We start from the raw sequence: 5786 nt of genomic DNA on the forward strand, positions 1-5786 counted from the left end.
AACGGAGTACCTGCTGGGTACTGTGGAGTCAGTGCTGAGGCCATTAAAATGTCAAATTAATATTTTGCGTTCAAGACTTGTATACCGTAATTCTCCTTTTTGTCATATTTTGGTGCTTCATTTTGCTCATTGCACAGATTGTTGTTATATGAAGGGTCTGTTAGTCTGTTGTTGTTTGTTCTTTGTGTCTGCAAAACCATAATAAAAATAATAATAATAATAACAAACCCGTTAAAGCTTTGTTCATCTTCAGAACACAATTTAAGATATTTTGGATGAAAACAGGGAGGCTTGAGACTGTCCCATAGACTGCCAAATAAATAAGTGTCAAGGTCCAGGAAAGTATGAAAAGCATCATCAGAATACTCCATCTGCCATCAGTGATTCAACCGTAACATTATGAAGAGACGAGAATACTTTTTGTACATGAAGAAAACAAAAATAATGACTTTATTCAACAACTCCTCTCCTCTGTGTCTCTCCAAATCACCTTAGCTCCATTTTGGAGAATATGAGCTGAACGCAGGCAGCTTATGCTCTTCTGTGTCAGCCACGCCACAAGGATACATTTTTTACATATATTTACACTTTTTTTTTTTTTTTTTTTATAGAAAACACCGCATCAGTGCAGCACGGCTGACACAGAAGAGCATACGCTGCCTGCTGGTGGAGCTCATGACATGAGTTCATGACATGGCTGTTTATTTTTAGTTTTCTTATATATGCATGCAGTGAATATAATTATGTATGCACGCGTTGGCTGAACCACATGTTGGGACTATTAATATGTATGAGATTTTTAAAATGAAAACGAGAAGAGGTGGGGTGGTGTTAATTATATGATATTTTGTTTTATTGTTAATATACAGTATGGAGAATCAAATTCACGCCGTGGTGAGGTGTGTGAAGTCATCAGGTATGCTACTGTTCCATTTGCAGAATTACGGGACATAAGTTTGTACTCCTTAGCTAAACTTACCAAGTCCGGACTACCAAGGACGCAAGTCTGAACTTTGCATGCTTGGTATTGAGAAATGCCTATTGACATAAAAAAAGAAAAAGATTGAAATGTCTGGCTGTGTGATGAAAAGTGTAAGGAAAAATGAAGATTTACTCACTTTGAAAAGTTTTGTTTTCGATTACTTTATTTCAAGTAAAAAGCCATCTCAAAGCTGTTTTAAAATAAAAAATACTATATTTCCATACACAGCAGTTTTGCTCTCAAAAACAGCATTTTTTAATCACAAAAAAACATTCTAATATAAATTTCTAATTCTAATATAAAAACTAGTCACAAAAAAAAAAAAAAATAAAAACCTTTGACAACTTTTGATGAGACAAATCTAAATAAAATTATACAATTTAATGTACACACAACAACAACAAAATGTTTGAACAATTACCAAAGATAGCCTGGTCTGTCAGAATCCTTACTGTAAATTAATGTGGTGTGTCTATATAAAATATAGAGCATTTGGTAAATCTTCTAGCCCATTTCTCTCATTACACATGCAAAGTTTTTTTTTGTAGTTCAAGACTCTCTGGTGGATCCTTTGTTTTTTTTTGTAATCAGGAAAAAAGAAATTATTGCTTAATGAGGGTAAATGACATGATGTATTAATTTCCCAGAACAACTTAATTTTTTCCAAAAACTGTTCCATCACTGAGTGGTAAACGCACGCCCACCAGGCACAAACTCTACATCCTGCTGTCTGAATAACAGGAACATCTGTTTTTGTGGTGGGTTTGTGGTTTTTATGGTTGGTTTGGTTTAGGCGTGATAATTCCTTTGTAATTATGCATAATTTACTATACTACAGTAAGTACATGCAATAGTGTGTAACTACATTACCTTAAAGTGTTACCTATTTATTTTTTTCAAATCAATGTGACCTTATAAAATACAAACCTGAGCATTTTTCGGATTACTTCTGTGTTTGTTCAGAGGTTTATTCCAACAGTTAAGAGCTTTCCTAGTTTCCAGAACAAAAAATAGCAAGTTACAAACACCTTGTGTAGGCTAAATCATTGGCCTAAACAATGCAAGTAAAATGTAAATCCGAACATTTGAACTCACCTTTTTTTACAAGCTGCCACTGTGAAACAGGAAACAAAAAAAATGTTTAGACGGACAGAAAGAAACTTATCATACATATTATGCATATGCATATATCCATTCACTGGCTGATTCCCCTGTAAGCTAAAATATGAATGTGCATAATTTCTGGAATGTTTACAGTATAAAAGATCATACATCCATCAGTCAATAATATAAGGAGTAGAGATCATTCATTAGACTCAACAACAACAAAAAGCATGCAGTTAACCTGTTAACCCGCACCTAGACGCCAGCGCACTGAACGCTCTTTGTTGGCACGTGTTTGTTTACAAACAGATTAAATGAAAAGGGACATAATTAATCTTGATAAACTATATATCATTATAAAGGTCTAAGCCTCAAGAATCGACAACAGATCACTATTTTTCAATGGAAAGCTTATAAGGAATGTAATTTCTAAATTTGTGTAAGCAGTACACATCAGAATATGCAAAATAAAAACACAGCACATACCAGTTTCATCGTAATAACGAGTCACAAATGCATCCACTGATGTAAATCGTGATGCATGCTGTGACGCACCTGTCATCTGATGGAGGCGTAACTTAGCAATCTGCTTTTTGCACAAATAATTCTTTTTTTCCCTATTCAACATTTGTGTGTGTGTGTGTGTGTGTGTGTGTGTTTTTTGGGGAATGTGGCTGTATCTGTGTGATTACCATCTGTATGACCGCACATCAGTGATTGCTGGTCATACAATCAGTAATCACACAGAGTATCTACTTGACATACAAAGCTATTTTTCTCTCTTCTTTTTTATTTTTATTACTCAAAAATTTTTCTTATTGCATTTTTCTAGTGCTAAAATAAATCACTTATACAATGTCTAAGAATCAGACAGTATGCAGTTGTATGTTTGGCTAAAATAGTGTTTAGAACCCTTCAATAACAGGGGGTGGGGGGGTACTAGACATATGTTATGGCTGCAGGAACTCATGTTTCATGGTAGCGTCTCCAAATTTAAAATATAAACTCATGAGACTGTGACCTTCAACCTATACTTTTTCCGGGATTTGCTCAAGAACTGATTTTATGTACAGTATGTGTATATAAATTTAAAAAAAAAAAAACATTCAGTGTGGTACAATTTTTTTTCAAGGCAACTTCAGTGTCCTACAAACTTTTTATCTTTTTGAGCATTATCGACTCTGGATGATGGATAGTAAAGCCTAAAGTGTCTTCTTTCCAAAGATACCTAAATTGTGTGTATCACACTGTTGTCAGGAACTGTTACCATTTTAAGTTAGGTAGGTCATTTTCATTTGTGAGTCCCAAAACGGGGGGAGCAGGTTAACAGGTTAAATAAAAAAAATATATTGTAAAAAAAATTTAGCAACTGTGTAAAGAAGTAATTTCAACTTACAGTAACAGTAAGGTAAATAAATTGTATACAGTAAATATATTGTATTGTGCTAAATATTGTATAGTACAGAATGTCTGTATGTTTAGCACTTGCATGTTGTAAAAATACAGTAGTCCAATTGCAAAAGCCAAAAAAGTAAAAATAAACATAAAAACTCTACATGAAAAGCATACAGTATATATAGTTACAGTACACTCAAAAGAATTGTGCTACTGCAAAAATTTAAGGTCAATGAGAGGTTAATTCTGCTTCAGCTTATGGCCACGTCACAGGCAATGTTTTCTCTTGCCCGCTCTGATGGAAACGGCCAATCACAGCACGGAAACGGAGAAGTGCCAAATTGTAATCTCCTCCTCATTGGAAAGGGATAAAGATATCCTTCCAAAAGACACACCCGCCTTGATTCTTTTGTCCATAGAAACACTAGCAGATACATTGTTCTGAGTCTCTGGCCTGTGTGGTATCAGACGGAAACTCCTTGTAAGAGGAGAGACACTAACAGACACAACCCGTTCTGAGCCTGCGGCCCACTACAGGGAAGGCAGCAACAGACACATACATTCTGATTCTCCAGCTTTTGAGGCAGCAACAGATATGACCACGTTCTGAGGCTCCAGCCTGTGAGGAAAGAGATAATCTACATTCAAAGTCTTTGTCCAGTGAGACAACAACAGATGCAGCACGTCCAGACTCTCCATCCTAGAGAGACAAAGTGGATCGACCAAGTTCTGAGGACTGTGACAGGTGAGGAATGGGACACACAGACATCTGCAACAAGGTTAAGCTCCGGTGAGCAAATTTTCACTTCAGACTACTTTCATCTGCGTGTTCCAGGCTAAGGACCTTCTGCACCTATACCAGGGCAATGACAGTGTTACAGATTTTAGAACCCTTTGGTTCTCCAGGAGATCAGCATCCTCCAGTACTTCGTGTTCAAGGCTGTCAAAATGGATTCCTGCTCCTTTCTCCTTTCCTGCATTGCTAACAGTGGAAGACGTCACCGCCACCGGACTGCTCACTCCACCACAGAGAACGTAAATATCACTTATTAAAACCTCTTCCTGAGACTGTGGCATTATTGCATATTATATGATTTTCTAATTTACATTAGATGTTATATATCTGGGCTGCGTTTCCCAAAAGTATTGTAAGCCTAAGTGCATCGTAGACCCATGGCAACCAAAGAAGCTACGATCAACTTAGACTTAAAGATGCTTTTGCAAATAAACTTTATTGTTTGAGGCGTAAGGTCCTTGGCCTTATTAGTTTCAGTTTATATTCCCATAAGATAATAAAACTCTGCCATAGCAACACCCAACTGAATCACTCACATTTTATGAATCTTATGCACTTTATTCCTTTTTATTTATGGTATTTATTTAGTATTTGTTGATTGCTCAAATCTATCTTTTGTTAATAAATGTATTTTATTACACTTTGTGTCTTCATTCAGTTGATAAAACAGTAATAGGTTCTACAAGTTAGAGATCCCACCAATCTTTCTTATCTGGTGTACTCATAACCGCACCATAAGTGACAAGTGATCCAAAAATCATTATGTCATTGGTGGCGTGAGTACCCATCACTACACTATTTCGCTAGGTTGGCGAAAGGAAAATCACTATACTCTACACACTTTGTTCTTTCTCATCATCATCCTCTTCCTCCTCTTTCTTAGATTGTTCCCATCTATTGTTCATATCATCATTCAGTGCACCTGCACTCTGAACTGGCTCATATTTAATACAGTTGGTCTGATAAAGTAATTTAATGACTTAGAACTTCACAGTATTTTCATTAGAAATAAGTGTAAACCATTTTGAGTCGTTGTGTGTAAATTACGACAGCTGTGTTTTAGTTTCGTTTAACGTTTGCCTGCCTGTGTTAAGCATTTTGCAACACAAGTGTATCACAATCTGAAATGTGTTTTAGTGAGTGAGAATGTGTTTAGACTTTTGCAAAATGAGTGCATGTAATATGCAAACAGTATATAACTGCATGAACATATTCAAGGTTTTGCAGGAAGAGTGATTTCTTTGACAAATTGGTTTAGGCTATTGAGAATTTGGTTTAGAGAACAAGGTTTAGTGTTTTAGCAATTGACTCACCTGACTCAGCTTATCAAGTCCTTCAGGCTTATTTGAAAACTACAGGCATGTACAGTAGGTAGACAACCAAAATGGGTAATACCGCCGTGCATACTGCGTAACTGCAAATCAGTCGCATGTTAAAATCATTTGAGAAACTACCGCCAGGTGGCGCAAAGGGACGGATTGCGAACTGAATGTAATTGTAAAATGAAAG

At 36.1% G+C, this 5786-nt stretch overlaps 1 long non-coding RNA gene across 1 annotated transcript in view; it reads right to left on the bottom strand.

The window, feature by feature from the left end:
* Positions 1–1523: 1523 nt before the first annotated feature.
* Positions 1524–5786, bottom strand: part of LOC122143975 — a 25240-nt gene continuing 20977 nt past the window's right edge. Inside the window, exons 2-4 of the long non-coding RNA XR_006159462.1 lie at positions 2078–2096; positions 1910–1973; positions 1524–1551 (exon numbers count right to left, since the gene is read on the bottom strand). This is a non-coding gene — a long non-coding RNA (uncharacterized LOC122143975). The remainder of the gene's footprint in view (positions 1552–1909; positions 1974–2077; positions 2097–5786) is intronic.

Source organism: Cyprinus carpio, unplaced genomic scaffold (assembly GCF_018340385.1).
Source record: "Cyprinus carpio isolate SPL01 unplaced genomic scaffold, ASM1834038v1 S000006550, whole genome shotgun sequence".
NCBI classification, from domain to species: domain Eukaryota; kingdom Metazoa; phylum Chordata; class Actinopteri; order Cypriniformes; family Cyprinidae; genus Cyprinus; species Cyprinus carpio.